Genomic DNA, 11166 nt, shown 5'->3' with positions numbered 1-11166 from the left:
GAGGCCCCAGACATCAGCAGAGATAAGGCACTCCACTGCTCCATATCTGAAGTCCTGACTGAAGAAGCCATGGCGATAAGAAAACGGTAGCTGTAGGCTGCTAAGTTTTGGTGAGAGGTTGTTACAGCAGCGGTAACTGGAGCAGACCCTGAGGCAGGAGCAGCGCAGGGAGTTCTTTTGAGGAGCTGAAAAGTGCGCTTGGCTGAGGAGAGAAGGGGAGCAGGGCAGAGCACGAGGCCTGGGGAGAGAGGTGGGGCTTTATCCCAGGGATGCTCGGAAGCCACTGCGAGGCTTTACGCATGGCAGTGTTCCAACTTGCTGCTACTTTTAAAAGCCCCAGTGATGGTTGCGTGCAGCCTGGATTGATGGGAGTGGCAGACAAGTCATCCAGAGCTGGGGAGATGGTTGCAGCCATGCTGGTAAGAGAAGCAGTTGGACTCACTGGGTCGGTGAGGAGGGGGATTCCCTGGACATTCCCTCTCTCTAGAACAGATGCAGCCGAAGTCCCTTGAAAACAAACTTGCTTTCTCAAGTCCACGTTCCTAGGATCTCATCAAGCGGGGGAGGAGCACCAGGTGGTCTTGCTCCGTCCGTCTTTGCATGGCCCCTGCCCCTTTGGTGCCTTGGGCACTTGGGTATGCTGCTGAGGAGCCCGAGCCGTGGAGTCAAATCCTAGTCCAACCGGACCCTCCCTTTGCTCACCTGTAAAATGGAGACATACAAGGATTTACCACATAGGACTGCTGTGAAGATTAAATACGATGTGACACATTGTCACACACAATGGCTAGTCCATAGTAAGTGCTCAGTAAGTGCTGGCTGTAGTAACTTTTATTGCCTCCTTGGCTGTGGGTTCCCTGAGCACTGGGGGCGTAGCCATGTGGAGCTCTCCTTTGTCCAGCCCAGTCCAGTGGGATGAACACAACGAACGGCTGATGGCGGGAGGGTGAATAGCTGTGGCTTAGAGTCTAACAGGCCTGGGCTCAAATCCCAACTCTGTGACTAACCTGGCAACTTTCTGATTCCCTTTCAAACTGTGTTTCTTCATTTTAAAAAAGGGAATGATAATACTCCTCAGGGTGGTGTGAGGATTAAGGTAACGCACCTGAAGCACTTAGCACAATGCCTGGCATTCAGCGTTCAGCAGTTGCTCAGGAAACGCGCGCTGCTGCTGCTCCAAGCTCCTCCCACACTGACGCAGCACATTTGCCAGGTTTCTTCTGCCTTGACGGCTCCTGGATCTTGGATTCCCCTGACTTCCTCTAGGAGCACTGTTCCCACAATTCCGCCAGCCTATTGGACCAAATCGTATGTGACTAAAGCATTTAAGGAGGAGAAGATCTTCATTTTTCTTATCAGGATGAAAACATATGTATTGTTTACATGGTGGCACAATACAAAGAATCTTAATTATGTCTCTCAGTTTGTATAAATGATTTCATGTATTTTCACCTTCCTGACAGCTATAATTTTTTTTTTCTATTGGGAATGTTGAGGTGTTGAACTGAGGCACTGTGTGTGTGGTTGGAGTGTGTCGGAGGAAATGCATGGCTAATGTGTGTTATCAGGGAGTGCTTGGGAGGAGACCTTTGTTGTACTCTGCAACATCGGAGTCTCACCAGCGTTTCAAGCTTCACGTATCCCAAATTGACCTCCTCCCCGCTTAGAACTTTTTAAATGCCTTCTGGCCTACATTGTTTCTGATCAGAAGTCAGTTTTCTTCTTTATTGTTGTTCCTGTGTACATAGTCTTTTTCTCTCTGACTTCTTTTAAGATTTCTCTTTATCTTTGACTGTGAGCAGTTTGACGGTGGTGTGACTAGATGTGGCTTTCTTTGTATTTATTCTGTGTAGCCTTCACTAGGCTTCTTAGATCGATGGGCTGATGTTTCTTACTGAATTTGGGAATGTGGGGGTAATTTTTGGTCATTATTCCTTCAGATATTTCTTCCGCCCAATTCTGCTCTCTCCTTCTGGAATTCCATTTATACATTAGGTATTGTCCCACTGGTCACTGAAGCTCCGTGTATTTATTTATTTTTCCCTTTTTTCACTCTGTTCTTCAGTTTGGATCATTTCTATTACTTGTCTTCAAGTTTGCTGATCTTTTCTTCTGCAGTACTAATCTACTATTGATTTCATCCAAAATATGTTTTATGTCAGGTACTTTATTTCTAGAATTTACTGCTGTTTCTAGAACTTACCTAGGTTTATTTTTATAGGTCCCATGTCTCTTCTGAGATTCTCTAACCATTTATTTATTCTATCTTTCATTTACTGAAAATCCTGTGCATATAATAACCATTTTAAAGTTCTTATTTACTAAATCCATCATCTGGTTCATCAGTGGGTCTGATTTTATTGACTATTATTTCTCTTGACTGCGTGTCTATATATTTTTTAATTCTGTAGTGAACATTTTGGATGATACATTGAAAAGACTGTTTTATTATTTTCCTCTGAAGAATGTTATGTTTTGTTCTAGCAAGCAAATTACTGGTATATCCACTTGAGCTTGTAGAGGTTGGTTTTAGATTTTGTTCAGATAGATTTGTTTTGGTTTTGCCCATAGCCCTAGGGTATAACCCTTAGTCCTGTACTTATTTGTAAGACATGGTTTTCTGGAATTAAATCAAAAGCCGTGTTTGCTAAACCCCTTTAACTTGGCAAGACTTGAACTCCTGATTCTATCTTCCAGGCAGGGTTGAATTCTCTGCCTCCCAGCTATTGCTTCCTTTGGGGAGTTTTTGGGCTCCTTGGAGTCCTGTCTACACATAAAAAATTTAGGGGTTAACTAAGGATTTGGAGGAGGGTTGTATAGCAATTTTGGAGCTTTTTCTCTGTGTTTTCCTCCTTTCTGGCATTTTCCTCTTCAGTTTTCATCCTCAATGTCCAATTGCTTTCCGTCTTCCCAGCCAATAATACTGCTGCATTCCATTTTAGTTCTGTTCTCCCATGATTCACCATAAACTGGGCAGTGCTCTAGTGTGCTTCCCACCTCCCAAGGACCATGTCTCCTCCAATTTCCATTGCTTTAGGTTGTTTTCAAGTGCTTTCTATTAGTTTGTGTTTGTATATTGTCTAGATCTTATCATTGCTATTGACCAGAGAGTTACTTCAGTCACTCCTCCATTTGGGGAACAGGAACTCCCTACATCACACCTGAAGGTGTCTTCTTGCCCAGACCGCCTTCCTCGCTGCTGTTGTTGACCTACCATAAGCCCAGCCAGCTTAATTCGTGTCTTAATTCATATCTCTTCCCCCTTGCCCCCCTCCCCCACCCCCGCTCTTGGTCATAGTCTGTTGGGAAACTTCAGTCTCAATAATTCATAGATTGGTTCAGCTTCGAACCACCGGGGCACCAGCAGATAACAAAATGTGTTGTCCCCACAACCCTTGTTAGAGCACCTTACGTAGCTTCCTGTGATGTACTAGATATCAAGCTCAACATTTTATTTTTTTCTCCTCTAAAAATTTATGAGGGAAGCATTACTCTTCTGTTCTACTAACAAGTATACAGAGCCTTAGCCAAATGAAGTTCTTTGCACCAGGCCACAAGGGATTAAGACCTACCTCAAAGCCAGCAAGAACACAGTTGTCCTGAAAACACATTGCATTTTTTCAATTCTAACACATTTTTTCTTGTTTTGAGATCTCTGAAATCAGGATGCATCTTAAAGTTAATAGCATGTCAAGGTTTAATTGGCAGCAACTTTTGTTTTTTACTGTAACATGAGGCATTTACCAGATTTGAGGAAGTTTGGCGGTTTTAGTGATCAAGGTTCCAGTGAAGTTGATCCATAGTTAAGGGCCAAGAAAGCCAGGCCCCTCCTCTCCTGGTCAGCTGGTATTGCAGAGGTCTGGAGGAGGGTCTGAGCATCAGGAAGCCTGCAGAACTGCCAGAATCCTCTGTCCATCCAGATTTGCTAATAATAAAACAGCTGCCTGTGAGTGGAGCGAGCCAGCTGGGCCTCTCCTCTCCTGGAGGTATTGTGGTCAGATCCTGTGACTTGTGGGAACCACGTGCTTCCTGGCCCCGGTGAGAAGTTAGGAGACTTGCACTTTTGGGAGGATCCGGAGGCAGTGCTACTGGTTGTCTCGGACTGCCCAGTGTCACAGAGGTGTCCAGGCCACGTGGAAAGCCCTTTGAAGGCACTGTCTGTTCCACGCTTGCCAAACACATGTCAGCACAGGGCGCATGCTCCGTTCTAAAGCAGCTTCGAGGGCCTGCTGTTAGCTCATGGATGATCTACTTCATTCCTGACTCTTCAACCCACTGCCAGGGGACAGCGTCCGCGCAGTGCTTCTCCTTGGGTCTGGATATCACCTAACAGTCAAACACATTTGCTATTCAGTCAACAAATGTTTATTAAGCCCCATCTGAGCACCAGAGTTTGGGCTCCAGGTCAATTTGCTCAAAGCCAATTTGCTGAGACTTATTTGCCTGGTTTTCATTTTGTCATCCTAACGGTATTTGGAGGAACGTTCATTTGGTCTTGTCCCTGCTCTCCCATGTGCAGCTGTGGCCGGGGCCCATCCCCAGGAGGGCAGACTCGGGATAGAGACAGGGGAGAATTCATTTTAGTTTGCTGGTTTTCTTTGTAACTTCATAATCAAAAATTCACAGGAAATTGCCAAAGCTGCTTTAAATCATCTCCATTCTATATAAAAATTTTAAAAAATTGTTGCTTCTGGAACATTGTCTGTGTCAGACAAGACCTTTGTACCAAGTGGGAGATGAGGGACAGAGGCAGCCTTATGGTCAGTGCGAGAGGATCCCAGCCCCTCGCAGACGCCTGCGGAGATGCCCGTCCAGGGCCAGTGAGCGGCCCTCACAGACGCCTGCGGAGATGCCCGTCCAGGGGCAGTGAGCGGCTGATGACCTTGCTTGTCTTTCCCGGGGCCCAAGGAATCGGCTGGGCAGATAAATGAGGGCTCCTGGCAAGAGACTGCCGGAGTGCGTTTCCCAGGCACAAGGCCGGGGTGAAATCACCAGGCAGAGAAGCTTCCAACACCTCGAAATCCACCCTGGAGAGACCCTCCCCATCCCCTTTCACGTGGAGCCAGACCGTCCTGGTTTCTATGTGTGCAGAGTATTTGGTAAACAGCATGCTTGAGCCCTGACTTGCTGGAAGGGGCAAATCCCAGCTGACGCCCCAGACGCTTAGCCTATTTCTGGCCTGTCTCTTCACCCCCCCACCCCCTGCCGAGGTCTGTGGTCTGAGTGTTCATCTGGCCCCCAGCACCCACCACGAGGGGGGTGGAGACGCCGTTGCAGGAGCCGGTGTCACGTTCCTTTCCTGCTCGAGCCTTGGCCCAGCCAGGTCTCCCACCCCTGCCCCAGCTGATGCCTGGTATCCACTTAGTAATGCTCTTGTCCCCACTCCCCCCGTGAATGCTGTGATTCAGCACACACAGAGAAGAGCTTCACTAAGAAAGAAAGTATTCACGGCCGCCATCCAGCTCGGCAGGCGCCGGGAGACAGCTGCCGGCTCCTGCCCGGCCGGGATGGGAGGGCCGCCCACCCTCCACACACAGAGGGGTCTCTCCTCCATGCATTTTTTTTAAGACCCACAGTCTCTTTTGGTTGCTGGACCAAATGCAGCTTAAATCTGTGTTCAGAACACCTCATTAATAAGTAGCAGATTAATAGTCTCCTGGAATTAAGAGAACACCACTCATTCAAAAAGTGTACGTTGTAAGCACGCATGTGCCTGGCACTGTGCTAGGCTCCCTGCCAAGACCCCTTTCATGCCTCTGCTTAACCCTGGGTTTTAAAGACACCCATCCTATATAATAAAAGACTAATATGCAAATCGATCAAACAGTGGAATGACCAGTTGCTATGACGCACACTGACCACCAGGGAGCAGACGATCAATGCAGGAGCTGCCCCCTGGTGGTCAGTGCACTCCCACGGGGGGGGTGGGGGGGTTGCTGCTCAGCCAGAAGCCAGGCTCACGGCTGGCGAGCACAGTGGTGGTGGCAGGAGCCTCTCCCGTCTCCGCATCATTCAGACATTCCCTGAGGTCTCCCGGACTGCGAGAGGGCGCAGGCTGGGCTGAGAGACTGCTCCAAGTGCACGAATTTTGTGCACCGGGCCCCTAGTAAATAATAATGGCCACCGAGTGTGCTGTGAGGTTTATGGGGACTGTGCCAGGTACCGTGTGGAAGCCCACAGCTTCTTGTGGATACGATGACTAACTTCCACGGTGCAGATGAGGAAGCTGAGCATAGAAGAGTCAGCAGTCTTGTCCAGGGTCACTCAGAGCGAGGTCTGGCCCCAGAACTGACCAGCTCTTTGTTTCTCTGTCGTTGAACTGCTGCGTGTATTAAGTAAAAGTAAATGCCTTACCCCCTTATTGTTAACACACAGAGCTTCGGAACAGCTGAGAGTCGCTGTATAATACACAGTGCGTGATTTCCCTGCCCTCCCCTTCCCACACCCCCTCCTGTGAATCCAGGATGGGTGCTGTGAGGAAGAGGAGGGTCCTGGACTCAAACAAGTGTAGTTTTGAGCTGAGGCAGCTGCTTCTCCCCAAGCTAAGCAAGGAGGCTCTGGGGGCCCCCTTTTCAAAGACTGGGCACGTAATGAGCTGCAGACCCTCGGGAGAGCCCCCCGACCCGGGAGCTGAGAATAAGGGGGCCACATGCTTTTCAGACCCCCTCTCCCTCTCTGGGGAAGAGGAGGAAGAGGGTGACTGATTTAGCCTCTGAAGTTTGGATCATATTGAACATAGAAACTGGTGCCTGTTTCTGGGACTCTGTGGGATCACCAGGACTTAAAGGATCTGGGCGTCGGGAAGAGGGGTCCCTCCTCCCGTTCTAGTTCCCTGTGGCCCTCACGGGATGACAAAACCTACCCCAGATGCTGCTGTGTCTCCATGTGAAGAGGACAGAGGCTGCAGGGGGGCAGGAGCTGTGGCTGCCCAGATGGCACACCAGCCTAGAGAGGCCGTTGGGACATGGGCCCCTTGTGGCAGAGAAGGGGTGCTCGGCTGCTCTTCAGCAATGGAGGGGCCAGGACACAGCTGCACATGCCCGAGGAAACCCAGGTCACCTCCTGCACTGAGGGGACCAGACCAGACCAGGTCCCTCCCACACTGACGGGTGCCTCCTGCGTGAGCAGATCTCACGTCTCTCGAGAGCAGGCCCAGTGAGGGCCGCTACATTCTGCCAGCGGTTAGGGCAGGCAGTTCAGACAGACACGGGACAGGGACTTGGAAAAGCGCAGAACACTCTCCATCCATCTTCTCCAAGCCCCAGGGAGAGGGGAGCAAAGGAGGGAGAATGGAGATGAGCTTCGAACTCAGTTTGAATTGAGTCTTCAAATAAACAGAACCAAGTCTTAAATCTTGACATGAGACCATGGTAATAATGGTAAGTGACTGCAAAGTTACAGAATCTGGCCCAGATTGTATCAAGGGACCAGCTGCCCAAAATTGGAAAGGGGAGTCTACACAGCAGGGTGGGGAGTGGGTGTTGGAGAGAATATAGCATTTCATAGTTGTGCTCCCAGAGGACGCAGCTTCCTCAGTAAAGTAGCAATGACCTCAGTCATCCAGCAAGCCCAGGTTGGGAGTCACTGGTCTGGCCACCAGATGCCCCAAGGTCCAGGGCTACCCACAGAGCCTCTCCTCAGTGAGAGAGGTGGGACAGAACGCGCCTCCCCTCCCCCAGCTGTGGCTGGCTGTGACCCGCCAATGGTGCCTGCCAGGGACGCCATGGCAGTGAGGGTGAAGGGGTGAAATGGGAGGAGGAGGAGGAGGAAGAGCAGGAGCATGACTGAGCAGCCGCCCTCTTCCGGGTGCTCTGCCAGGGGCTTGCGAGGGCCTCCTCCTCACCACTGGTGCAGCGAAGTGCAGGGGGCTTAGGAGTCCTAACCCAAATGTCCAGAAGAACTTGGGGTTCAAGTCCCAGCTCACTGCATGCGAAGAATACGCCTGTGGAACAGCCATCGAACTGCGCTCACAGTGGGCTTGTCCTCAGGGTACGATGGGAAGAAGCAGGTGAACTGCTGCGCTAGTCCCCGCCCCCAGAAGCCTGCACTCCGTGAGCTCTCACCACCGCCACCTTCATCGTCTCTGAAGGAAGGTGTGCTTGTCCCATTCTTATGGGTGAGAGACCTTTACCTTTGTGGCCAAGGGTAAAGGGGTGCTCGGCTGCTCTTCAGGGGTGGGCAGTGGGGAGTCAGGTTTCTTTACTCCACATCCAAGCTCTTTGCCAAATGAAGCCAGTGGATGTCAACACTGCCCCTGGCCTCTCACCTAGCAGTCCTCACTGGACCCACTCTCTCCGGGTGTGCTCACGCGGGAGTCACCTGTAGTGGTGGGAGGGGCCTGGTGTGGCCTGGTCCCCTCTGATCCCGACGGCCTGTGGAGCAGGTGGTCTCCACACTCTTGCCATCCTCCTGGAGGAAGGAAAGGAGGCAGGGACTTTAGAATTGAAGCCTGTAGACTCCACGGTATAGAGATAACAGGTGGTCACAGGAATGACCCATGATTTTATCTCAGCCTTGGAAGTGGTTTGTCTTAGTTTGGGCCGCTTTGACAAAATACAGCTGGTCCCGACTCACAATGATTCGACGTAGGACTTTCCGACTCAACGATGGTACTACAGTTATGTACATTCAGTACAAACTATATTCAGAATTTGAATGTCAATCCTTTCCCAGCTAGCAATATGCTGTACGACACTCTCTCGTGGTGCTGGGCTGCAGCAGCAAGTCGCAGCTCTCAGCTGGGCACCCAGTCACGAGGGTGAACAACCGAGACTCTACAGCAGTGGTTCTCAACCTTCTGGCCCTTTAAATACAGTTCCTCATGTTGTGACCCAACCATAAAATTATTTTCGTTGCTACTTCATAACTGTAATGTTGCTACTGTTATGAATCATAATGTAAATATCTGATAAGCAGGATGGTCTTAGGCAACCCCTGTGAAAGGGTCATTCGACCGCCAAAGGGGTCGTGACCCACAGGTTGAGAACCGCTGCTCTACAGCGTAGTATTTAAAGCATTTTCAACTTATATTTTCAATGTACGATGGGTTTATTGGGACATAACTCCATAAGAAGTTGAGGAGCGTCTGTACTGTAAACTGGGTGCCTTATAAGCAGCAAACATTTATTTCTCATGGTAGAGTCAGTGTCTGGTGAGGGCCCTGTTCCTGGTTCACAGACAACTGTCTTCCTGGGGGGTCTGAACACTGTGGGAGGAGGGAGGAGCTCTCTGGAGTCTTTTTTATAAGAGCACGAATCCCACCCATGAGGGCTCCACCCTCATGATCGAATGACCCCTAGAGGCCCCACCTTCTAGTACCATCACCTTGGGGTTAGGATTTCAACATACGAATTTCAAGGGGACACAAACATTCGGTTCACAGCAGGGTTGTATCTTTAACTGTCCTGTACTGAGCAGTAATTGACTTGGACAAAAAGCTAAAATCATACTTGGCTAACTGAGACCACTTCCTGTTTGATAAGGTCACCTAGCAAGATGGCTGTTCTCTTTGTCGCCCAGCATTCCCCTCCCACCTAGCCCTCACCCCCACCCCACCATCCCTGGGCCATCCTGAGGCTGCCTGGTTTTGTGGTGCAGTCCCTGGTCTTGTGAGCCATTCTAGGATACTTCCCCCCACTTTGAAGCTAGTTTCAGGTGAGTTTCTGTCACTTGCAACCACAACAGTTCTGACTTATACATCTTTCCCCCTCTTTCTTTCATTTGAGAAATATTTACTGAGCGCCTGTGGTATAGCAGTACTGGCTCTGGGAGATGGCTGTGAGCGGAGTAGGTGTGGTCCCTGACCCTGGGGACTCCTGGCCTGGGTGGGGCAGGTATTGAATAATCAACTAGAGGTTACGGAGTCTGACAGACGTGGTTTTGGACCCCACTCTGTCACTTGCTGGCCAGCTGACCTTGGACAGTTTAGTTTGTCTGAGCCCAGGTGCCTTATCTGTAAATGGGGTCCCCTAAGGGAGCGGTGATGTGGGGCTAGCAGGCAGCCCCTGGAGAATGGAGGCTACTAGTATCATTAGGATTAGACTCCTTTAATTATAGGCTGATTATTACAGAGAAGCCCAAGGTGGGCCCAGAGGGTTCTGCAAGGATGCTGTGAACCAGACTTATAGGGAGGGCAGGTGTCAGTGAAGTGGGCATAGTACCCGTAGCTCTGTCAGACACTGTGTGAGGACCACGGAGCTCACTGACGATCAAGCCCAGTGCCTGACAGCTACTGGTGCCCAGTAGTGGAACTTACTAGATGATCATTAACACACTAGGGCAGCCGTGGGCAAACTACGGCCCTCGGGCCAGATCCGGCCCGTTTGAAATGAATAAAACTAAAAAAAAAAAGACCGTACCCTTTTATGTAATGATGTTTACTTTGAATTTATATTAGTTCACACAAACACTCCATCCATGCTTTTGTTCCGGCCCTCCGGTCCAGTTTAAGAACCCATTGTGGCCCTCGAGTCAAAAAGTTTGCCCACCCCTGCACTAGGGTCACGGTGACTGGTGGACAGGCAGCAATTTCATTGACAGAAGTTTCAGCTCAAACCTGACCTGAATTCTTCATGTTCTTGTTCTGGTCCTGGCAGAGCTGATGATTCCGAGTTGGATCCCACAAGATCCCCCAGGGTTGCTCTGTCTCTCCCTGCCACCTGCTCCCATGGCCTGGTGCCTGCTTCTTGTTCTCTGTCCTTACAAGGGATGGAAGATGATCCTTCCCGGAGAGACACGTCCAGGCCTCAGGGCAACGGCGCCTTGTCTGGGCTCGCCCTGCCTCTGAGGAGGGTTTGGCCAGAGGTGGGTCACGCTGTCCTGTGCTGACATGCAACAGGTCTGGCAAAGCACGATGAGCCACCCTTGCTCCTGTCCCCAAGAGGCTGCCGGTGTGGCCTGTGGCCGGGAGAAATGTCCAGACCTGCCATTCCTGGGTCGGCCTGACTATCAGGAGGCCCCAGAAAGCCGTGATGGCCACGGCAGGCTTGCCCGTCCACATTACCAAGTCACATCACCCAGGCGTCTCCTCCCCAGGAAGGGGCACCCTACTTAGTGGCTGCATAAATGCTCCTGAACTCAACCACCCTGTGCCGGCTGTGCTGGCCACAGATTCCTCAGAGGACAGGACCAGTAACACTGTGGGGCTCTTCCTGTCTGTTCCAGGGT

At 50.5% G+C, this 11166-nt stretch overlaps 1 protein-coding gene across 7 annotated transcripts in view; it reads left to right on the top strand.

Moving 5' to 3' along the window:
* RALGPS1 (Ral GEF with PH domain and SH3 binding motif 1) overlaps positions 1-11166 on the top strand; it is a 221240-nt gene that overhangs the window by 155372 nt on the left and 54702 nt on the right. The gene's annotated exons all lie outside the window — the stretch shown is intronic.

This window comes from Myotis davidii, unplaced genomic scaffold (genome assembly GCF_000327345.1).
Source record: "Myotis davidii unplaced genomic scaffold, ASM32734v1 scaffold142, whole genome shotgun sequence".
Classification (NCBI taxonomy): domain Eukaryota; kingdom Metazoa; phylum Chordata; class Mammalia; order Chiroptera; family Vespertilionidae; genus Myotis; species Myotis davidii.
Note: the sequence above shows the minus strand (reverse complement) of the source record. Positions and strands in the feature narration are given on the sequence as shown.